Here is a 25,484-nt window from a genome sequence, read left to right as displayed (position 1 = left end):
CCTAAAGGTAATCTATAGTAAGAAGATGGATAAAGAGAGAATTCCGGATGACACGATCATTACTTGGTGAGTGAGAAAGGGGAAAAGAACAAGCGGTAAGTGAAAGATAAAAGGTAGGAGTGTTGTCGTGGAATCCCAAGGAGGAAAGGGTTTCAAGCAGATGGCGTAGGGGCTGACAGTGTCACTTGCTGCCAAAATGTTCAGCCAGATGAAGACAGAGAAGTAACCATTGAATGTGACAACTCTGAGCTCTTTGGTGATGATAGCAAGGCCAATTTTAGTGCAGTGGGGTGACTCTCAGGGTGAGAAAAGGAAGGCCAGGGATTGGGAGGATGCTTCCTTGTAGGGAGAAGAGGTGCATGTATGTAGAGTAAATGTAGGGTTTTATTTTTAAGCTTTTTTTTTTTTAAATTATAGGCAGAATATATATTCATTACTGAATATTAGAGCAGTATGGGAGGGTAATAAAAAGCCAAAAAGATCTATAATCCTACCACTCTAAACACTGCTGCTCTTTAAAACAATTTTTTGGGAGGGCATGTGGGTGGCTCAGTAGGTGAAGCGTCCGACTTCGGCTCAGGTCATGATCTCACAGCTTGTGAGTTCCAGCCTTGTGTCGGGCTCTGTGCTGACAGCTCAGAGCCTGGAGCCTGCTTCGGATTCTGTGCCCTCCTCTCTCTCTGCCCTTCCCCTGCTCACACTCTCTCTTTCTCTCTTTCTCAAAAATAAATAAACATTAAAAAATTTTTTAGAAATATTTTTTAAGTTTATTTATCCATTTTGAGAGAGAGACAGAGGGTGGGGCAGAGAGAGAGAGGGGGAGAGAGAGAATCCCAAGCGGCTGTGCACTATCAGTGTGGACCCCGATGTGGGACTCCTTGGGGGGGCTCCGTGTGGGGTTCGAACCCACCCATGAACCATGGGCTCATGACCTGAGTCAAAATCAAGAGTTGGAGACTCAGCTGAGTGGGCCACCCAGGCACCCCAACACTGATGCTTTTTTTAACCATTTCCTTACAGTCTTTTCCATGCATTTTAACCAAGCTGGGAAGAGGCCAAATTAGTGATTACAGGTTCTGTTTTGCACATACAGAGGACTGGCTTTAGCATCTGTCCTTGCATTAATTACCAGGGTGGATTTGGCAAGTCTAATTGGCTAGACCGTTTTCCTCCCTCACTGCACCCTGGGTATTTCTCCATATGGAGTTATTTAATTAGACAGAGATAAAACTTCTCATTCATTCATTCAACAAATATTTGTTAGCTGTCTACCATGTGCACTGCGTTAGTTGCTGAGGGATGGAGCAGTGAAGCAGACAGACACTTATCTCATGATGCTTGAGTAGTGTCACTTGCAGAGGACCTCTACTTCACCCTGTGGCATACCCCTATTGCACTCACCTGCTAGATCTTACAGACAGGCTTTCGATTTCTTTTGTATAACTTTTCCACTTGATATTTCCTCTAACATTAAAAAGTCTTTAGAAAGTTTCCTCTTAATGTTAAATATTTAGCTTTTCTTTTCATATTTCTCCTTATAATGACACCTTCAGAAGTGTATTTGAAGTTAAGCTTGGTCCATATTTTGTACTATTTTTCAAGAATTAATTTTTGGAAGAGGAATTTGTCGAGTCAGAAGACCTGAACTTTTTATGGTATTTAGATACTTATTGTGAGATTGCTTTCCAGAGAGGTTTCCACTAATTTAAACTTTTTTTTAAATTATTTTTTTTATGTTTATTCATTTTTCAGAGACAAACAGAGAGAGACAGAGTGTGAGTGGGGGAGGCACAGAGAGAGGAGGAGACACAGAATCTGAAGCAGGCTCTAGGCTCTGAGCTCCCAGCACAGATCCTGTCGCCAGGCTCCAACTCATGAACCGCAAGAATCATGACCTGATTTGGGTGGGACGCTCAACCGACTGAATCACCCAGGCGCCCCTCCACTAATTTAAACTCTTAACAGTGGAAGACAAAGTTACCTTTTTCACCTGAGAGAGGGGTCATTTGTTTATATGCTAAGTTGACTCAGCCAGTATAAAGGGAAAGGTTGAAGATAAAGAAGATGGAACAAGTTTCCTGAGAAGTAGTGTTGATGAGATCTGGAGAAGGTGCTAGAAGGTACTCTTGAAGAAGAAAGCTCTCCTGTTGAGACAGGAGTTAAGAAGGTGTTCGTATATGTGTTGTACAAAGAGTGCTACAAAGACTGTTTGTATATGTGTTGAGAAATGGGGAGCTGAGGGAGTTTCTATTTGATGGACTCCGTTTTCTTTGTACGCTAGGAGGCAAGTGCATCTGTACAGAAAGGAGTAGGGATAAGAAGAATTAGGCTGATAGCTGTGGAGAATGAAGATGGCTTGGAAGGGCTATGTAGAAAATGGGACACCCCTAAAAGGTGCAGTTGCCCAGATTATGTTGCATTTTGTTTATAATTGTAAGTGAAGGCTTGATGCTAGGACTCTGTTTACAGGGTATAGTGAAATTGAGAATTGGTGATTATTTGATTAATTTGATGAATGTTCCAAATTAGGAATACCAGGTCAGGGTATGTTTCCGACCTAAATTATACAACGCAGTTGTCTGCGATGATCAAATTAACCAGCTGATTGCCAAATCTCTATTTCTCTCTGTCCCCTGTGGACATAGCCTAAAGGACTAATAAGTGAACTGGACTCTGCCCCAATCTATTTTGGGATAATTGATGTCTTTGTACTTGCATCCCAGCAGCTTGGTATTAAACACTGAAGCTTTGTGGAGATTGTCAGTAGGCGATTTACTACCTCAAAAAGCAGCCTTTCTCTTAAAAAGCTTATCAATCAGAACTTTGGAGGGAATTTTCCAAGCTCCCTAAGGAAAATCATATTTTACTGCTATGGAAAAATATTTGATTCCATGTGTTTTGCTTCATAAGATGAATTTGTTTCAGATTCTGAATGCTTATTTGTGATTTTTATTTCTGCCTTCGTGAATCACTTCAAGCCAATTTCAGTTTTACATTTAAGTGGTTTTTGTTCTTAAAAATATTTATATTCACCGAAAGTTGCATTTGTTTTTTTTCACTCACTGAAAAGTATCAGTGATTTTAACCTCTTGATAAGGAAAATCAATTGCGGTGAAGAAACATTTCATTTCTTACTGTTTAAATATTTCTTTCCTAAATTGGTGGTTGATGTAATGCAGGTTATGAAATGCATGGAGCCGGTTACTAAGCTAATTTGGGCTCTGAAATCCATTTTGTGAAATAGCAATGTAATCTGAATATTTTAGGGATTGACCTCAGTGTCCAAATTTCCTTTGTATGTCCTCAAACGATGCTGCGACGAGTCATTCACTTATGCATGAAAACAAAAGTAACTGTAGTTGCTCCAACTTGGACTCTTCCCTCAGAGGCTCAGCCCACCTCCCCTTCTCCCGTGTATTCATCACCCCACAGGGCTGTTGTGGTGCGAGGTGCTGGACGAATAGGCCTGGTGTAACATTTCCCTCCTCTCAAAGATCTCCCAACCTGTTGAGGTTTGCTAGCAGACCAAACTTGAACAAAGAATAATTCTGTTTCAGTGTGAATATTGGGCTGATTAAAATGTGGCCATTTATGCTGAGAACAGCTTTGGGCATTAGAGATTTGTCATGTGCTCTTACCAATTGTAAAATGGATAAGTAAGCAAAAGTTCAAGATGGTAGAATTGTATCCTTTTGTGTCTGGATTTTTCTCTGTTCCTGGTCTAGGTCTCAGGATTGACAAGAATGACAAGGTGGGCTTGGCCTACTTATTTGTACAGTAGCTTGAAGGAAATGTGTGTAACTGAAGATATGTGGGAACACCTAGGCTTCCTCAGTTTTGACCTCCCACCTAGAGTGGGGGAAGCCTCCAGGTCTGAGGAGCCCAGAACCCACTTTTTCATTTGTTTTGTTTTTTGAGAAACTAGTAGAAGTGTATAGTTTTTATAGAAAATCCATGATTTCCTTTTTTTTTAAAGTTTATTTATTTATTTTGAGAGAAAGAGAGCATGCAGGGGAGGGGCAGAGAGAGACAGAGAGAGTGAGAATTCCAAGCAAGTTCCGCACTGTCAGCACAGAGCCTGATGTGGGGCTCGAACTCATGAGTTGAGAGATCATGACCTGAGCCAAAACCAAGAGCTGGACGCTTAACCGACTGAGCCACCCAGGCTCTCTGGAAATCTATGATTTCTAAATATTGGTATCTCATATATACATGTTGGCCTGTTGTACCTGGGCCAGTTCAGCCTCAGGGTGTTGGTCTGTGACCTCTGAGTAAATGGTTTCCAAGCTCTCATTTTCTAGGTAAAAAGCCAGACTTCACTAGTCTCCTTAGAGGTCAATGCTTATGAAACACAAGGTGGAACATGCTCCTTATCATTACTTAATCTGCTCAGCCTTTTTATGTTTTGAAGAATAAGAAGGGACCCATACTTAAATAAAAAGGAAGGCATGACTAAAATGCATTACACTGTTTTATTTCAATTTTTTGGTTAAATTAAACTGAAAGAAAGCGTTTACTACGTAGTCTATGGCATTATTTTTCAATGAACATATATTGTGATTTTTTTAATTTATTTTTTATTTTTTTAATATAATTTATTGTCAAGTTAGCTAATATACAGTGTATACCGTGTGCTCTTGGTTTTGGGAATAGATTCTTATGATTCATTGCTTAACTGCAACACCCAGTGCTTACCCCAACAAGTGCCCTCCTCAATGTCCATCACCCATTTTCCCCTGCCCCCCATAAACCCTCAGTTTGTTCTCTGTATTTAAGAGTCTCTGATGGGTTTGCCTCCTTCTCTGTTTGAAACTATTTTTTTTCCCCTTCTCTTGCCCCATGGTCTCTTGTTTCTCAAGTTTCTCAAGTTCCACATATGAGTAAAAACATATGATATCTGTCTTTCCCTGACTGACTAATTTCACTTAACATAATACCCTTCAGTTCCATCCACATTGTTGCAAATGGCAGGATTTCATTCTTTCTTACTGCCAAGTAGTATTCCATTGCATATTTAAACCACATCTTCTTTATCCATTCATCAGTTGATGGACATTTGGGCTCTTTCCATGATTTGGCTATTGTTGAAAGCACTGCTATAAACATTGGGGTACAAGTGCCCCTATGAGTCAGCATTCCTGTGTCCTTTGGATAAATTCCTAGTAGTGCTATTGCTGGGTTGTAAGGTAGTTCTATTTTTAATTTTTTGAGGAACTTCCACACTGTTTTCCAGAGCAGCTGCACCAGTTTGCATTCTCACCAACAGTGAAAAAGGGTTCCCATTTCTCTACATCCTCACCAACATCTGTTGTTTCTTAAGTTGTTAATTTTAGCCACTCTGATTGGTGTGAGGTGATATCTCATTGTGGTTTTGATTTGTATTTCCCTGATGATGAGTGATGTGGAGCATCTTTTCATGTGTCTGTTGGCCATCTGGATGTCTTCTTTGGAAAAGTGCCCATTCATGTCTTCTGCCCATTTCTTCACTGGATTATTTGTTTTTTGGGTGTTGAGTTTGGTAAGTTCTTTATAGATTTTGGATTCTAACCCTTTATCTGATATGTCACTTGCAAATATCTTTTCCCATTCTGTTGGTTGCCTTTTAGTTTTGTTGATTGTTTCCTTTGCAGTGCAGAAGATTTTTATCTTAATGAGGTCCCAATGGTTCATTTTTGCTTTTATTCCCTTGCCTTCAGAGATATGCCGAGTAAGAAGTTGCTGCAGCTGAGGCCAAAGAGGTTGTTGCCTGTTTTCTCCTCTAGGGTTTTGATGGTTTCCTGTATCACATTTAGGTTTTTCATTCATTTTGAGTTTATTTTTTTGTATGGTGTAAGAAAGTGGTCTAGTTTCATACTTCTGTATGTTGCTGTCCAGTTTTCCTAGTACCATTGGCTAAAGAGACTGTCTTTTTTTCCACTGGATACTCTTTCCTGCTTGGTCAAACATTAGTTGGCCATACATTTGTGGGTCCAATTCTGGGTTCTCTGTTCTATTCCATTGGTCTATGTGTCTGATTTTGTGCCAATACTGTCTTGATGAGTATAGCTTTGTAGTAGAGGCTAACCTCCAAGATTGTGATGCTTCCCACTTTGGTTTTCTTTTTCAACATTACCTTGGCTATTTGGGGTCTTTTGTGGTTCCATATAAATTTTAAGATTGTTTGTTCTGGCTTTGAGAATAATGCCAGTGCAATTTTGATTGGGATTGCATTGACTGTGTAGATTGCTTTGGGTAGTATTGAAATTTTAACAATATTTTTTCTTCCAATCCATGAGCATGGGATATTTTTCCATTTCTTTGTACCTTCTTCAATTTCTTTCGTAAGTTTTCTTTACTTCTCAGCATACAGATCTTTTACATCTTTGCTTAGGTTTATTCCTAGGTGTTTTATGGATCTCGGTGCAATTGTAAATGGGATCGATTTCTTGATTTCTCTCTTTTTTTTTTTTTTTTTGCTTCATTATTGGTGTATAGAAATGCAACTGATTTCTGTACATTGATTTTGTATCCTGCGACTTTGCTGAATATCTGTATCAGTTCTAGCAGCTTTTTGGTGGAATCTTTTGGGTTTCCTATGTGGAGTATCATGTCATCTGAAAAAACTGAAAGTTTGACTTCTTCTTTGCCACTTTGGATGCCTTTGATTTCAATATATTGTGATTTTTATTTGCTACTTTGCCTATTGTTTTAGTTAAAAAGAAAGGAAATAACTTATTTTGGGTAGTATCTATTTAAGGAATAGTTAACTAAGTAATGGTGAAACTTACAAAGTGGGGCCTTCATTTATCCTGGGAGGTATAACACTTGCCATAGGAGGGAATGGCTCTTTGATTTAGGTGTTGAGTAAAACGACCCTAACAGTAGGATCAAATCATGCTGGAATGGACTTTAATGTCACTGTCCTCTCTGAACCATTCAGTTCCATAACTGATCCTGTTAAGATCATAGCCTGTATTTGCTTCAGGTGGTGAATACCTTAGAATGCTTGTTTCTCTCTTTATGTTTGTGAAGTCGTATAAAGCAGTTGAAGTTCATGCAACAAACTTCCACTTATATTAGAATGATGCAAGATTAGATGTGCTGGTGAATGAAATCTGCTTTACTGACTTTGATTTATTTATGAAATAAACATTTATTGAGAACCTACTATTGTATTGAGATTCAAGATCACCAAAATAACTGACAGTTGTGCAATTTATAGCACATATATGATAATTAAAATTATATTTTCTCTCCTCTGCCCTCTTGCTGATAGCAAACTATGTGTCTCAGGTGCATGATTTGGGAATAAGAGAGATAGGAAAAGCGCTTTGTGGGAAGCTCTTCTTTCCTTGTCTAAGCCTGCTGAAGTCTCTTAAATAGTCTTCCACTGCCAGTTGGAGACTCATTTATAGGCTTGCAAGGGTGTCCTGAGAAACTCTTCATGACAAGTTTGAGGAGCATCACTGCAAGGTGTCAGATGAGCTCATTCTGGGTGCAGAAATTTATATAACATTAATATCAGTGAAAAGAAAACCAGTGAATACATTCTTATCATTAAGGTTAAAAAATCTAAATGTTTTGTTAATTGAATTCAGAGTATTTGCCTAGAGTGCTATGTGCTTTTTGATTTTCCAGTTAGCACTTCAGTGGTGAATACAGAAGACAAAATTAGTACAGATCAAGTAACCTGGAAAAGAAAAAAGAGACAGCACTAGATACAGAAGTAGACAAGAGGAGGAGAAAACTCAGGCCTTGGCAAAAGCCACATTACCGAACGGTAAGTCTTGCCCATGACACTCTGTGTTACAATAGTGAACTCTTACATGGCACGTAGTAGATTCCAGGAAGTTATACAACTTTATATATGTTATGGGTGGATGCATAAAGAAAGGTACACAGGTAGATAGATAGATGAGAATTTAAGTTAGTTTTACAAGGGTTTTTTTTCATTGTTTTCCCAATAAAGTCCATTTAGAGATGAGTTAAAGACCTCACTCAGGTGTCATTGAGAAGAGAAATCTCAGTTCTCAAGCATCTGTGGACATTCAGTCACTAAGCATGTGCCTAGAAGGAGTTAACCAGTTAACCATCTTTCAGGATTGAACTGCCAAATTTCACCTGATTCAAAACCATTGGCCATTAAAACTGTTCAGAAATGATTAATCTTTTCTCTACCGTAAAACACATGAATGTCTTGCATTGTCAAGGGCTATCAATATGAATGGAAATCATCATAGTGCTGTACTATAACAAATAGTCATTTGAGTTTTTAGACATTTGATATCAAGGAAATGGTTTTTCAGCGTCCATTATTGGTTATGCAAGATGTGTGTGTATGCGTATGTGTGTCTCTGTATATGTACGTGTATACATTAACATGTATACTCATGCATATGCCCATGTGTGCACGTTTACATGTAGCTGATGACTTGACCAAAGAGATAAAGATGAGAAAACTGTTGTAGGGTCTTAAAATCAATCAAAACTTACTGTTGCCTTGTAGACAGAGCACTGACAAGAAAGCTGGAATTTCTTATGCCTAAGGTACCTAAAACAGGAAGAGGGAGGCAGCCTACATGTGGGGATCAAAAGGTTCTAGGTGGGGTGGAAGGAGAATGCAGAGACCCAAAGCTAAGCAAGGTGTGACACATTAGGTATAACAGTGAATGACGAGGGGAGAGCAGCAGGGCTTGCCAAAGGCTGTGAAAGGTGGGAGAATGACATTGGGCAAAGAGGGAAATAGAGGTGATTGACCAGCATGACCTTCTCGTACATGAGATTTGTTTTGTGTTCCTGGCTCTTTTCTCATTCTTTTCTTGGTCCTGTTAGGGCTTGACTTGGTAGATACTGGCCCAGGTGATTCTGAGAACTCTGATGTACATATTTTAAAACCAAACATTATGAGGGAGATAACTTTATTAAGTAGACATTAACTACACATTGAATTGGGTTTTTGGACCATATTTTGATGTGTAGTCCCCTTTTCCCTCTTTTCCTCTTTGTGCTCACACGAGATTACACAGTTACAGACTGTATTTTTTTAAAAAAAGAGCTTTAAATAAATTCTTCCAGATGCTAAAGCCTCAATGCTTCAAACAAAAAATACAAGTATACCAGGAAAATTCATACATTAATTCATTGGTTCAATAAATATTTTCTTAGACTTTGCGCTAAACCCAAGGGACATGGCTGTGAAGAAGTCAAGGGGCCTGTCCTCCTAGGGTTTACAATCCGGTGGGGGAGGGTGAACTTTCTATTTCTATTCTTTCCCAGGTCCTATCACACACATTATTTGAATCAGTCTTGCCTGTTTCACGCATCCAGTATGGGAAATTCAGAAATTCATTTGGGAGTAGCAGTATTAGAATTTGAATTTGTCTCTGCATCCAGTCAATCATAGAATTCCCAAATGTAGTGTCTCTTTTTGACAATGGGATAGGCTTTCAGGACCAGATGTCAGTGTTGATAAGCCTATAGGCAGTGACTCAAGACAGTGTCCTTCATATTTATGGGGGAACATAAATGTTACTTTATTCCCCCTTCTTTAGTGCACTCGACTGAATGAGGGGATACTTTAATAGCTAAAACAAAATTGTTTCCATACTTACCTCAGCTCTCATAAAAAGTTTGGGTCATTTTTATCAAACAACTATATTTCTTAATAATGTAAGTGAAGTATAGAAAATTTAGTTTTGAAGCAGGATAAGAAAGAAGTATAATGCAGTTTTTGAAATCAAAGGAGATTTTCTTGTTTCTGTCTCTCGACCACGGCTCTCAGCCCAAGTGTCTTGAAGGAACACATGATCAGCTTTGTGTGAATTAGTGAAGGAACATTTCCATCTCCACTTAGTTCAAAATCTACATGTAATTATTAATAATGATTTATAATTCTAAAGAAAAATTTTCTAATAGTTCAAGGTACTTTTAAAAGACAGGCAACTTTCCAAAACCTGGGGAACCCCGGAACCTCTTACTAGAAAGGATTATAGTTTAAGAGACCAACCTGCCTTACCCTAGTTGATCCATGTTTTCTCTTTATGTCCATGCCTGATTTTTAAGGCACAATAGATCTTCAAGGTCTCTAAACACAGCATACATTTATGATGATTCCTTCATCATAATTTGGGCCATATGACCCTTCTGCACCCATTGAGCTAATAGTTAACTGATCATTTGGCTTAAGAATTTCATTTAAAATAGTTCTGGGGTGCCTGAGTGGCTTTGGTTAAGTGTTAAGTGTTCGACTCTTGGTTTTGGCTCAGGTCATAAGCCCACAGTTTTGTGAGTTGTAACCCCACATTGGGCTGCACACTGACAGTGTGGAGCCTGCTTGACATTCTCTCTCTCTCTCTCTCTCTCTCTCTCTCTCTCTCCCTCTCTCTGCCCCTTCCCCACTCGCTCTGTCTCTGTCTCTCTCAAAATAAATAAATAAACTTAAAAAATTTTAAAATAGTTCTGAAGATAAAAGGAATAGAAGGAGATGTTACTTGGCCCTTTTTGTCAGATATCCTCCATTTATTTTAGAAGTGCTTTTTCAAGGAATGGCACCAGGAGTGTGGCCATGAAAATGTATACAAGCATTGGCTGGTGGAACACTGAGGGGTTGAGGGAGGCAGGCTCTGACTCTGTGTCCTGCTTCTGCTACAACCTGGTCAGGCAGCCTTGGGCATACTTAACATCCCTCTTTCCTAGCAACTCATTTTGTTTGTCTTGACAATGTAGGCTTATGAAATGGGGTCCATCTACGGCTGTTAGTGTTTCAAGGATTGGGTTTTGGGGGATGGGTGTCTGTAAATCCCCATAAATAGCATGCATAATTCTGTTTTTGGACATTATTTTTTTCCCCCTGGGTCCATAACTTTATTCAGAGTCTCCAAAGGCTCTGAGATCCTTAAAAGAACATTTAGAGGATCACTCAAATCTTTTCAGTAGGAACATTCTATGGCCATTGGCTGTCTGTGTTCATGTGTGTGCACATTTTCTTCTAGACTATAAAAATGTGTTTGGCCTATTTGAAGGAAAGATTCTGACGAGGATATGCTTAGAAATCCTTCTAGAAGGCCAAAAGCTCTGATGCTGAGACATGGCTGGAAATCCCAGTTCCATCATACATAGCATATATAGGTATATATATACACGTGTATAGGTATATAAATATATATACACGTGTATATACTCATATATGTAAAAGTACTACATATATTGCATTAAAGGCAGCTCTGATCAAGTTTTCCAAAGTGGTTGCTTAGAATGTCAGTGTCAGACCTGACAAAGCTTTAACAACTTCAGCCTCAGTATTAAGCCAGTATGTATTTAAAAATCTTTCCTAATAACAATTTGTTTTAGATATGTCTCTTATAAGTAGCATATAGCTGTTTTTCCCCCCAACTTGACAACCTCTGTGTTTTCACTGATTAATTACATTTATAACTTATTTAATTATATTTATTTATTTAATTACATTAATTGCATTCATTTAATTACATTTATTTAAATTTATTTTTATTACTTGTATATCCTATTTACTATGCTTTGTATGCTTTTTTCTAATTTCTTATTTCTTGCCCTCCTTTGAGTCGACTACATTTTTAAAATTCTTCTTACCTGGGTTAAAAGTTTTAGCATCTATTTCTAGAGTTTTAGTCACTACTCCTAAAATTTTAACACCCAATTTATATGCTTTTAGTTTACCTTTGGCATTCTACTTCTTCCATTTGTATTTCTTTTTATTTCAATAGTTCTTTCAGATTTCTTTAGCATTTTTTTCAGTGATGATTTTTGCATATTATGACCTCTCTAATCCTTATTTGTCTTTCACTTTTGAACAACAGTTTTGTTGGTTATAGAATTCTAGGTTGACAGAATTTTCTTTCAACACTTTGAAGATACTATTCAATGATTTTCTTTTGCTACTGATGAGCAGTCCAGATAGTGCTAAGTAGCTAAGATGTCTATTTTCCCTGATTGCTTTTGATATTTGATATTTTTCTTTGACACTCTACAGTTTCACTCTGAAATATTCTGGGTGCGAATTTGATTACATGTATATTGATATTGATATTTATTTATTTTTAACTAATTTACTTAGTTTTAAGTAGACTCCATGCCCAACATGGAGCTTGAACTCACGACCCCGATATTAAGAGTTGCATGCTCTACTGATTAAGCCAGTCAGATGCCCCTATGTATTTATATTTTCAGTAAAGTGCTATGCTGTGTTAACTGTCTTGACATCTCCCCCAAACAATAAGTATTGATACAGAACATCTTCCCATGTCTATAAATATTTGTCTACTCTGTCAATTTCAATTATTGCATTTCTGGGGCCCGTGGGTGACTTGGTCGGCTAAGCATCCGACTTTGACTCAGATCATGATCTCACAGTTCATGAGTTTGAGCCCCACATCAGGCTTTGCACTGTCAGTGCAGAACCTGTTTGGGATTCTCTTTCTTTCTCCTTCCCCACTTGTGCTCTCTCTCTCTCAGAATAAAGAAATAAACTTAGAAAAAAGTTAAATTATTGCATTTCTGTATAGTTTGAGATTAAAGTATTTAATCTCATTTTTTATTTGCATAAAATCATACATACACATATGCCAGAAAAAGAGGTCATAATGTCTATGTAAGTATTGGACACTCCTGACGTGCTGAGTAGCTTACCCATGCACTGAAGCCACTCAGGCTGTGTTAAGGACTGCAGACTGTATGCATCTCCTCCCAACTCTACATTTAGTAATATCACTTTGGTCACAGTGGGAATATTTACACTATGAAAATCGACTAATGCTGCAAATCAGGGATTTTTTTTTTCTGGAGAATTTTTTCTTTTTTTTAAGTTTACTTATTTTGAGAGCGAGAGAGAGAGAGTGCACATGCATGAGTGGGGGAGGGGTAGAGAGAGAGAGAAAGAGAGAGAGAGAGAGAGAGAGAGAGAGAGAATCCCAATCAGGCTCTGCGCTGTCAGTGCACAAGTCCCGACATGGGACTTGATCCCATGAACTGTAGGATCATGACCTGAGCCAAAACCAAGAGTCAGAGGCTTAACAGACTGAGCCACCCAGGTGCCCCCTGGCACATTAGTTCTTAAACTTTCACCAACACACCACCAGTGATCTTCCTTCTGGTAGAAACTTGTTACCTTTTGCCAGCATCCATCATACCCATCTTCTGTAAGCTCAGCCTTGCTGAGATCCAGAAACACTCATGACTTCTGCAAGAAGTCTGTTGGTAGTCTCAAAGTCTACTCACTAGTGGGCCATAAAATCATTCATTCATCTGTTAGTACATTTGTTTAATGAATATTTTCGAAGGCCTAATATGGACCAAGGAGCACGGTGGGCAGGAAGAACACAGATGACCAAGAACAGGACATCTAACAAGTCAAAAGTCAGTTTTAATCTCCAGTGTACCTTCTCTCTACCACTTGGCATGATCATTCGTTGGGCTGTATTCCTAAGGCCCAATGTGCCTCAGCCTAATCTTCCTGCATTATGACATCCATGTCAACTAAATGGGGGCGAAGATGTGGCCAGAAGTATGGCATGGGTTGGTTGCTTTTGTTTATAAGCATGAACTTCTCTTAGCAAATACTGCTCTAGCCTTCCAGAATAAAGAGTAGCAGAACCCACTGTTTATCTATAAGCTCTTATAACCTCATCAGGCGTCTCTAAGTAAACAATTTTAATTAAGTTTTCACCTATAGAATTATACATTTTGAAATAAATTTTAGAGGTTTGGGAATTGATTCCTACTTACCGTAATACCTAGAAGACTACTTAAAAATTTAAATTCTTGAGACATCAAGTACTCTTTCAAAGTTATATTTTGATGAGTTCAGGATAAATTAATAAAAAACAGATGAATGAAGTTATTCTGGAGTTCACATGGGCTTAAAAATTAAGCTAGATATATTGACAAAATATGTTGTGGCTTTTGCCAACTTTCCAGATTTTTTAAGAAGTTTGAAACATTTTGTTGAGCTGAAAATGTGACTGAAACTACTAATGGACTATTTAACCAGCATAGTGTCTGTTATTTAGCCAGCGTAGTGTCTGTTAAAACAATATTGAATTTTTAATTGAATTGATTATTCCACTTTTATGAAGATATGATAAAGTTAGTATCTTAGTTTACTAAATTAAAAACAAAAGGAATTATATGTTTCATAGATTAATTATAGGTGTCTCATAATTAATGTGTTAGTAACATGAAAACATCAAAACTAGGATCCAAGTTTAGTTATTTATGAGGCCTTGCAAGCTCTTCAAAATATTAAGCCGTTATGTAAATGATTGCATAAATTAAGAAAACATGAAAATTCCGAGATATATGTTACAATATTTCCTAAACATTCATAAACCTGTGAAGCAAATCTATCTTTCACATTCAAAGTGGTTTGAGACAAAAACACAAAAAATCTTGTTCAAAAATCTTGAAGAAGTCATTCAAAATATTAGGAGAGGTGTCAGAAGAGAAAAATGTGATTGCCCAGAGAGTTTTTCAGTGAGCTCAAATGGTAAGGAGCCATGGAAGAACGGCCAAATAAATGAGGATTAATGCAAAAGGGGCACAGTTTTGTTTAGAGGCTAAAAGAAGGGTTAGTTTTAAAATGCATTAAGCCTCATGAAACACCGAAGACCTCAAAAAGGACATTGAAAGCAAGAAGAAAAAGATGTCTAGCTTGGGAATGACAGACTACCGGTGACCCTTGAACAGCATGGGTTTGAACTGCATGGCCCACTTATACACAGATTGTTTTATAGTACAGTACTATAAATATATTTTATCTTCCTCATGGTTTTCTTACTAACATGTCTTCTCTAGCTTGTGTTATTGTAAGAATACAGTATATAATACGCATAACATACAAAATATGTGTTAATCGACTCTTTATGTTATTGGTAAGGTTTCTGGCTGACAGTAGCCTATTAGTAGTTAAGGGAGTCAAATATTATATGTGGATTTTTGACTGTGGGGGGGAGGGGTTGGGAGATGGTGTTGGCCTCCCTAACCCTTACATTGTTAAAAGTTCAACTGTAATATTAATAGAAGGTGGAAAGAAGACAGATAAAATAAACGCTTTTCTTCCTTATTAAAGAATATAGTATTCAGATTCAAAAATGTAGGGTAAATATTCTAGACAGAACACATGACTTAGGATAGGATAAAAAGTTTAAACAAGTCCATGCCTTTAAGTAGATTTGTGCCTCAATTTTTGAGTGATAATATGCAGGATGATCACTAGGTCTACAGATGTGACTACCAATCCATTCTGACAGAACTTAAGGAGATGTTGCCAGGAGTGGGGCCAGGAGACAAGAAATGGAGCACATGCTGTTGCTGTTAACGAAAGGAGAAACTGTTGAGCTACGAACTTATAATGCTGATCCTGGGCAAGAATTGAAAAAAATTAGAAATCTAATGATTTCTAAGCACCTAATGGAAAAGCTGAGTTATTAGTTGTCAGAACCAAATACAGAAGAACCAAATACATTGACAAGCTGTTACCTTATTCTCCTCAAGATGATACAGTCTGTCATTAAAAACCTGGATGGCAGAAAAGTTGGTTGGATCAACAGCATGTCTCTGTGATTATGGAAAGAGATTCTTTAGAAGACGAAAGGGTCTTAACCTTGATCCTGTTCTGTTCAGTGTCTATTAATGACTTAAATGAGGGCATATATAATACTCATCACATTTGCAGAGAAGTCCAGATTGGGAGGGAAACAGATGACAAGTGTAAAAAGATAACCAATTCCTGGAACTATGGGTTTAAATTAACATGATGAAAATTAACAAAGAGTACTATAAAGTTATGGGTTTATGTTAAAAAAAGAAAAAATCAAAGCCTAAAGGAGGGGTTGGGAGTTGGGCATGGCAACAGTTCGTGGGAAATGTGGATGGACCATCTCAGTTACTCTGTTTCCTTTTGAAAAGTCAAGTCACCCCGTGTTACAATGGTCAGAAAGAACATTTTGATTAGAGTGTTCACTTTGGAGGAGGAAAGTAGTAAGGATGGGGATGATTCTTGTAGTTAACTAAAACTGGTGGCTGGTTGAATGAATGGTCGGACCTACATCCAACAGGCCAACTTACCTGTGAAAGTGTGGAACAGGCAAAGGATTTTGAACAAGTAATGTTCTGGAACAATTCCTGAACTAGACTGTTGGGTGTCTCTGTGTTTTTGAAGAAGTCCCATAACTTTTATTAGCCTCAGTTTCCTTGGCTGAAAAGTGAAGATAAAAATACCTGCTTTGAAGAGTTGCCATGAGGATTATTGATGTGTAAGAGACCTCTCTCAGGGTCTGCCAGGTGTGTGCTTGGGAAATAGTAGCTATTAGTATAATAATGACCATTTCACTGGTTCTGGGCCATAGAATTATGTGTGGACTTCACAGATTAGGATGCCCTCATAGTTCACTGGTCCCCAGGAATAGGGTACATATAAACAAGATTAAGAGGAGTATGAGGACACCATCTTTATGAAGACTGTACTCAGGATCAGATTTTTAAATTTTGATGAAAGTGGTCTCTATTGGAAGCAAATGTTATTTGATACATATATCGTAAAGGAAGAGGACACCCAAACTCTGAGGTTTAAGGCTGCAGATGATGGAGACTGATTTGAGACTAGGTGCTAATGCTAATAGAGATTTAACTGCTAAGAATTTTTAAAGGACCATTAATGTTTTTATTAGTGCTCTGATACAAAGCTCTACAGTTTTTGAGGGGTCTGCCTAACCTTATTTCCCGCATAAAGTCTGTTATTTTTCTTTTTTTCTTTTTAAAAAAAAAATTAAATTTTTTTCTTTTTTTTGAGAGACAGAGAGACAGCACGAGCAGGGGAGGATCAGAGAGAGAGAGGGAGACACAGAATCTGAAACAGGCTCCAGGCTCTGAGCTGTCAGCACAGAGCCCGATGCGGTGCTCGAACTCACAAACGGTGAGATCATGACCTGAGCCAAAGTTGGACGCTTAACTGACTGAGCCACCCAGATGCCCCAAGTCTGTTATTTTTCACGTGCAATTTTGCAGAAAACAAGGTTTTCTTCAATTACACATACATTGTACTATAACAGAAATGCTGTAGATGGAACATAGGAATGTAAGTGAAACCTGATATTTACCTGATACCTTACACAGAAAGTAGTGAGAGAGAACATTGGTTTAAACCTTTGAGTAGCTGGGTTCTAATCTGAGCTCTTCTCCCGTTGGCTGTGTGTCATGGGCTGACTTGTGTATCCTGAAATTATAGTACTATCCCCAGTACCTCAGAATGTGACTGAATTTGGAGATAAGGTCTTTAAAGAGATATTTAAAGTTAAATTAGGTCGTTAGGGTGGTCCCCAATCCAATGTGACTGATGTCTTTAGAAGAAGAGATTAGCACACCTACAGGCTCAGAGGGAAGACCACGTGGAGACACAAGGGGAGGAAGGCAATCTAGAAGCCAAGGAGAGAGGCCTCAGAAGAAACCAGCCCCTCCAGCAACTTGATCTCAGACTTTAGCTTCCAGAGCTGTGAAAAAATACATTTGTGTTGTTTAGCCAACCAGCCCATGGTACTTTGTGATGGTGGCCCTAACAAACTAATGTACAGTGTAACTCTAAATTTAACCTCTTCGAATTTCATTTCCTCATCTTTAAAATGTAGATTATGACATAAAAATTGGTGGCATTTTATTTTATTTTTTTAGGTTTATTTATTTATTTTGAAAGGGAGAGAGAGCATGAGCAGGGAAGGGGCAGAGAGATAGGGAGAGAGGGAAAATCCCAAGCAGACTCCACACTGCCAGCGCAGAGCCCTACTCAGGGCTCAAACTCATAAAATCATGAGATCATGACCTGAGCTGAAATCAGGAGTCAGACGTTTAGCCGACTGAGTCACCCAGGCGCCCCTAAAATGGGTGGTACTTTAAAATAAACAAATAAAATAACCTATTTCATATGGGAGGAGGGAGGGGAGATGAGCAAAAAATAGTACTGAATCATGGTGGCTTTTATATTTTATTTCCCTAAATGTCTGAGAGGGAAAATATATGTATATCTTGACTTGAAAAGACCAAAAATGCTGTGTTAAAACTAAATAAGTGAATGGTAATCATTTATAGGAAAAATTCCCAGTAGTGTGATGCCATCAATTAGAGAGTACTCCAAGGGAATTTCAATTATAATTTGATCCCCTCGCCCCCCCAAATTTCAATTTGCATAAATCAGCTCTTCAGAAACACACCTATTGCATAAATCAGGACACACCCGCACTTGTTAAATACTCGAGGTTTGATTTATTCAAAGATTTCAAATGCTAAGAGCGGTCTAGGCCTGCCATTATTGTGATGCATGCATCGGCTGCAGTTGATAATCAGAGCTGTGTTGGGCATTCCACTTTGCACCTCCTAGGGCACCAATTTTCAGCGACTGTTAGAACCCAATAGAAAAATCTCACCTAAGATTCATCTGTGAGCTAAATTACAGGGAAGCCATTATCATTCATTTTACATGCACTATTGTTCTGGGGTGTCAGCCGAGCACCTCTAGATCAGAGGGAAGAATTTTGCTAGCTTTGAGAATCCTGAGAGTTGAAATGGTCAACCGAGGTATTTCTTTGTTCTTCTGATCAAAAAATCTTAATTGAACCAAAAGGGTAAATTGAATCCCCACTAGATGCCTCGCCCTGGATGCCTGAGTTCTGGAGTGGGGATGGAGGAGTAGATATTTAAAATCTGGTTGGAAGAGACCAAACAAATACCAAACAATTAGAAATCAATGAAATGTTAAGTTATATGGAATTAAGTGAAAAGGGATTTCAGAGAAGGGCAAGAACAGTGTAAACTTGAGGAAGTGGATGAGGCTGAGGGAGGAGGAAGAATTTGGATATGGAAATTTGAAGTAGAGGATACATTGGAGGTTATTTTGGGGTGGGTGCAATTTGAGGGGAAGGTTGTAAGCATGTGTTGCGTGTATGTGATCAGGCACTGCTTTCTGCAGGGAGTGGTGAGGGAGCATGAGCAAAGGCATGTAAGTGAGGAACCTAGATTCCGTGCATAATGAACAAAGAAAAATCTGGCTGTGAGAAAAAGATGTGCAGTTCCATCCCATTTATTGCCAGGATTAAGAATGTGTTCTTTCTAAATCCTGAGAATAACCTACAATATTAAGCATTACCAGCCTCATTTTGCAGATAAAGGAACTGAGTCTTAGAGAAATTAAGTGACTTGCCTTCAGTCACACGTATTAAATGCACAGCCTCCAAAGTCTCCCAGAGGTTGTCTAGGCGTAGTGGAGCGTATGTAGGTCCGAGTGGGAATCACAAATGAATGGATGCTGCTGGTCCCCACGGTAGCATCCACTTTGCCAGCTGCATCCCTCAGCTGAATTCATTCCCCGGGAGGATACAGCCCTCGAGACCTTGGCTAATGACCATTATGCATGGGGTACAAAAGGCCGGCCCCTTTGTTCAAGCTGGAAACCACTTTGTGATGTGCTTTGTGCTCCAGAGCTTTTTCATGGGCTCCGACTGAAGCTCATCTGAAGCTGAGATCACATTCTTGCGTTCTTCTCCTCCCTCCTCTCCATACACTCTGTATTTCATCCTTTACTCCCTTTCTGCCGAGAGCACTCCCCTGATATATCAAACCTTACTAAGACACAATCATTCAGCAGATAGGTCTCAAATCGTGTTTGGGATGCGCAGTGTTATCACTGCTGCAAGTGCTAACACTATGTTGTGCAACCATCACCTGTCCGGCAGCCTGTGCTGAGCAAGCAGTGGGAGTGGTGATGGTGACCTCCACCTTCAGCCAGCATGTATATGTTAAGCACTGTACCTGCATCTTTGCACCTAAAGCTTATGACTAACCCTCCAAGTTAGGTTCTGTGATAATGCCTGTATTCATATATATTCATAGATGAGGAAAATCTGGTCCACAGAGTATATGTATGTATGTATGTATGTTATCTGTTTGTGATCACACAGCTTGTAAGTTGCACAGTCAGGATTCTAACACACTTGTGTTTAAAGTCAAAGTTAGCTCCAAAAACTAGTTTGTGCATACTGGCACGTGTACCTTACTAAATGTGTAATTGACTGAAATGCTTAGGAACCATGTCTCAGCACAGACAGGGCAGCACGTAGTTCCACTCTGTGTTTTGAAGGGAGCACCAAGTTATAATGGTGGGTCCAATCTAATCCCTGAAATGTGTCACTATAAATACAAAATGATTTGAAGTCTACAGAGCATAACAGAAGATGGTAAAGTGGGCAGAGGAGTATGAAGTAGTCAGGAGATACAGTGACCACATAACTGATTGTTCAAATTGGAACACTATTGAGGATGGTAGGAGAGGCCATTAGTAATTACACGAGGATAACAAGTGTAAGCCAAGACTGTAGCAAATGAGGATGTATGATCACCGCAGTAATAAGAGGCAACAGGAAGCTATAGTAGGTTCTTGAGCAGGGGCGTGAAAGAATTCTTCTGTCACTGGTACGCAACATGATGAAGAAGAAGCCTTGGAGGTGAGAGAACAGCAGATAGTAGATTGTTCTAGCGCTACAGTGTGTGATGTGTCTGGGTTTCTGTCCTGGCTTCTCGTTTTTTCTCTAGTTCATTGTTATGAAAATAGTCATCCTTTCTGGACCGCAGCATGCTTGGCAGAAGCTCTCAGCCAATTGTCTCCAGGTGATCAGAACTCTGTCCAGGTACTTCTGACCATTGGATCTAACCAGTGGACTCTGCCTTAGAACCAAAATATCCTGGCTCTGTTCCCTGGAACATTGCATCCCCATGGGGTGTCCCAGGCCCTGCAGGGCCTTGTAATTGTCCCCACGGACACTTTTGCATGAACATGAAGGGGAGGATGTGTGAGGATGCACACCTGCCATGAGACACTCAGGGTTTCTGCCTGGACAGATTTGTCCTAAAGGTCATTTCCCTCTGGGCTAAAGCAAGAAAGTAAATGGAAAAGGTTTGTATGAAAGGTCTAGGGTTTTTGGCTTTATGTTCCTCAGAGTTTACAGCAATCCTGGGTTAAATGATGAGGCCTCCTACCCTCATGTAGGTCCTTATTGCTGTCTTTTTGCCTGGGGTTTTAAATCCATTGCGTTACCTTTACAGAGTTAAGATTAAGGTCAATAGTTCTAATCATGTGGGTTTCAGAGGGGGAAAATTAATAGAGGACCTGTTATTATCGATGGAGAACTCCTTTGTAAAAAGGTAGACTATGGACTTGCAGCATTAAAGAGAGAAAGAGAGAGAAAGAATGTATCTCCAGCAAATCTCCAGGGTCTGAAGAGATCCAAGGAAAAAAAAATTAAACATGTAGCCTGTGTCATTTGGAATTGAAACACATGGTTTTTCATGAAGCAGCATTCTGTGCCCTGGACCTTGGGAAAATACTGTCTCTTGGTCTGCTTTCAAGGAGAATAAAAGAAACAAGGAAACTGAGGAATAAATGAAGCAAATTTAGGGAAGAGCCCTTGAGGTGTGAACGTGGGAGTTTGCCTCTGAATGCAAGTTGATGGTCCAGGTATAAAGAACTTGAGCTTGCGAGATGGGCGTAGAGTGTATTCGTGTGATTTACAACGTAGTGAAATGCACCCAAAGCTTGGAATCCTACAGATGAGGGCTCAAATCCTAGAAATATCATTTAATGATCTTGGGACTTTGGATAAGATCCCTAACCTCTAAGCTCTATATTCTGTAGCTACAAACTGTCAGGGGAAAACAGCGCCCCCGAGGTCATCAGGCCATGTAAATGAAGTGCTGTTTGTCACGTCTGGAGTGTGGAGCCTGGTGCTCAGTGAAGGGCAGCTTTTGCTCAAACAAGGCACTCATGGGCTGATTTCTGCCTCCTCTATGCTCCTGTACTACTCTGTACAGCCCACTCTTTTTTGTTTTTTAATTTTTTAATGTTTATTTATTTTTGAGAGAGAGAGAGGGAATGGGAGAGGGGCAGAGAGAGATAGAGAGAGACACAGAATCCAAAGCAGGCTCCAGGCTCTGAGCTGTCAGCATAGAGGTGGGCATGGGGCTCGAACTCACAAACCTTGGGATGGTGACCTGGGCCAAAGTCAGGCATTTAACTGACTGAGCCACCCAGGTGCCCCTGCACAACCCACTGTTAAGGCACGTATCATACCATCTTATACTAGTTGTCTTGTGCCTCCTCCATCATATCACTCGTTTCTCCTTGTATTCCAGAGCCTGGCATACAGGTGCTCAGAACATATTACATATATATATATATATATATATATATATATATATATATTAATAATATATTATATATAATAATACATGTATATTAATATATACATATGTACATATATAATACTTATATATGCATCTGTATATACATATAAAATATATATACATATATGTTTTAATAATAGCTTCAAGGCAATATTCTCTTTAAATCTTGAATCAATAAAGTTTTCGTTCCTTTTTTAAAGAAGAGGCTATCTAAAAGTAGAATTGCATTTACACGTGTTTTTTTGTTCTTTTTTTTTTTTTAAGATGTACACTTCCAACGCCATTTCCCCATAAAAAACAGGAGAAACTCACAGAGCTTCTTTTTGTCTGGGGTCCCTGTGAGGAGTAAATGACTCAGGGTCTGTGAAGGGCTCGGCACAGGCCTAGTTCTGAGCAGGTGCTCAGTAAGCACTTGTGGTCATTTATGTTCAACTAGCTGTGTATTTGCTATTATAGAGAATAGCATTTGAGGTCGCTTGATTTATAATTTTTGTTTTTTAGAAGATACATTTATGTTAAGAAACCTAATAACATGCTCACTACTGATTATTTGGAAAATACAGGCAATACTGATTCCTCAGCTTACTGAAGGGCTTCTTTTTTGAGGCTCTCGTGGAGTTGGGTGAGCAACACTCATCTTAGAAGACATGAGAGAATCGGAGGCCAGAACTGGGATCCCCAGACAGACCTGTAGATGTAGAAGCCCTCTGGCCCAGGGCCTTGGTCTGGGCTTGGAGCACATTTTCTGCTGGGATTCCTGAATGGCTTTGGAGAACATTATCAGTGAGGGGCCCAGCTACATGATGTCTTTCAATCCAGTCTGTGTTTCCGAAGCTGTCTTAATGGAACCCGAGTGTTGCTCTGGAACCTCTGGCACGGGCCTGATTGTCTTGCCGCTGCTAGAGTCCGCATCTGCACTCAGACTGCCTGGGTTGCCATCCGGCCGTCTGCTGCCTGACCCCTGGTTCGGGCGAGGTTAGTCGAATGTTGATTTGTAAAAGTCTGTAGGGTCAATTAGGCTATGCCCACATTTATGACCACTGTGTTGTCTCATCAGCTGTTTTAAACACATTCTCTCATTTTAAACCACTCAACCAAATGGAGACCCTGCCCTCTCTCCCACTCATCAAACTGACCCTTTAGTAGCAGAACCAGTGACTGCATAGGAAATGGCCCATTTGGCTGTGTGGCTGCAACAAACCCTCACTGTCTTCTCATTCTTTCCACAAGTGAAGAGCATTACCAAGGATAGGACAACAATTACATTCTCTCAATTCAATCTCAGAAGGAGCTTCCAGGGGTGCCTGGGTGGCTCCGTCGGTTGAGCACCCAACTTTAGCTCAAGTCATGATCTCATGGTTCATGGGTTTGAACCCCACATCCGGCTCTGTGCTGACAGCTCAGAGCCTGGAGCCTGCTTTGGATTCTGTGTCTCCCTCTCTCTCTGCCCCTCCCCTGCTTTCACTCTCTCTCTCCCTCTCTCTCTCTAAAACAAACATTAAAAAAATTTTTTAGAAGGAGCTTCCAGATTGGCCCTTCCCATCCATCCTTATTGTCTAGCCTTCTTGAAGCCCTATAAATGTGCTCATGCCACCTTACAAAGTACTGGCCATCTTGTCCCAGCTCACACTTCCCATCTCACTTCCTGGAAGGAGATGTGGCCAGTATCCAGCTGCCCCAGGCATTTTGCTGCCCAGGAGTTTATCACAGTTGTCCGTAAGTCCATGTCTTTCAAATGTTGTTCTCTTTGCCTAGAATATTCTTCCATTTTGGAAAAATCTTGCTCATCCTTTGTTGCCAAACTTGAAAGTCATAGCCACGGCACTCTTTGTTGACTCTGGAAAAACAAAGAATTATCCCCTCCTTCTCAATGCTCTCAGAGTTCTCTGTTTTGTCTCTGTTAGGGCCCTTATGGTGTATTTACACGTGTGCCTCCTCTCACTGAACTGTGGGATTGAGAATGGCACAGATAGCTCAGATTCAGAAGGCCATCCCTAGAACCCAACACCTATTAGGTGCGGTGTTGGAGGAACAGCTACTGACTGGATAGAAGGTTCTTTTGCTCATATAAAATGGGCTTTACACTGCTGTACTTAGTGATTTAATGTAAAATGATAAACTTTAAAGAGGAAAAACTTTCCTGACCTGTTGCAACGTACAGCAAGAGATTTTATTGCTTATTTCTGTTCTCATCTGCCATATGGCTTTCCATTCACAAACTGCTCTAGTGAGAATTACTTTTGCAGGTAATTTTCTAATGATTGTCTTGGGATAAACAAATTTATCAGACTTGTTTGGCTAATGTATTCAAGGAGGTTCACAGGGGAAAAGATTAATCATCTAAGAAGCAAGCCGGTGTCTGTCATTAAGCGGAAGAGTCCAGAGATGATCAGAGCCGAGCGGGTGGTTGCTATGACTGCAGATACTTTTCTCTCCCTTTGTGAGGTCAACGGCAGCTCCCAAGCTGATTGGCTAAAATTAGATTATCCTGCTGACCAACCATGGGGAGTTAATTTCATCAGAAAGAGTGAAATGGTGGGAAATCCTGCCGTGATGCTACAAAGGAATTTTTTTTCGAAACCCACAGAGTCCAAGTTTGCTTCTATTATAATTAATATGTTCTTTGTAATAAAATAATTTAAGGAAAGCACACAACAGCATTTGCCTATTATTTTGTATATCCATATAAGCTTTAATCTGGTTTGTCCTCAAACCAACTCTAAAAGCTAAAGTAACCTATTTTTTCCTGTCTTACCTCCATAACCGAAGACAGTCATCATGTGTGTGTTTATATGATTGGAGATAAGCTAATTGCGGAAAACAAAAAAGGAGCTGGCACAGTTAAAGGTATTTGCTTACAGGGCTCTTGCCCTAGGGAAATAGCATCACAAAAACCTTTAAGCAGAAATACCTACCTTTGGATGGAGAGCATCATTCAAATCATTGAAGGGAATCCTACCCTCCAAAGGGTTCCCTCCTAGAAGTCCTATATGGCCTATCCTCCAGCTTTCCACTGGGTACATCTTTTTTTCTAGGAATTAATTACCGTTGGCCTAGATTATTTATTTCTGTGCAGGAAAGATATAGAATGAATCTTAGAAACAAGACTAACTTCAGGTTCTGCTGAGCTGTAAAACTAAGTGGATGTGAAATATAAATCAAGGAAAACCACGCCAGCATTTATTTGTTTCTTTAGCTCCTGTGTGACTATGGAAATAAAATATGATTAAGGAAGAAATGGAAAAAGAACT

The 25,484-nt window shown here is 39.4% G+C and overlaps 1 long non-coding RNA gene across 2 annotated transcripts in view; it reads left to right on the top strand.

The window, feature by feature from the left end:
* The window catches only part of LOC125921153 (uncharacterized), a 47,082-nt gene that overhangs the window by 14,172 nt on the left and 7,426 nt on the right, over positions 1-25,484 (top strand). For both annotated transcript variants that reach the window (XR_007457313.1, XR_007457312.1), the window contains one exon: positions 7,618-7,759. This is a non-coding gene — a long non-coding RNA (uncharacterized LOC125921153). The remainder of the gene's footprint in view (positions 1-7,617; positions 7,760-25,484) is intronic.

Source organism: Panthera uncia, chromosome C2 (genome assembly GCF_023721935.1).
Source record: "Panthera uncia isolate 11264 chromosome C2, Puncia_PCG_1.0, whole genome shotgun sequence".
Taxonomy (NCBI): Eukaryota; Metazoa; Chordata; class Mammalia; order Carnivora; family Felidae; genus Panthera; species Panthera uncia.
The sequence above is the reverse complement of the archived record's forward strand: the minus strand, read 5'-3'. Positions and strand labels throughout refer to the sequence as shown.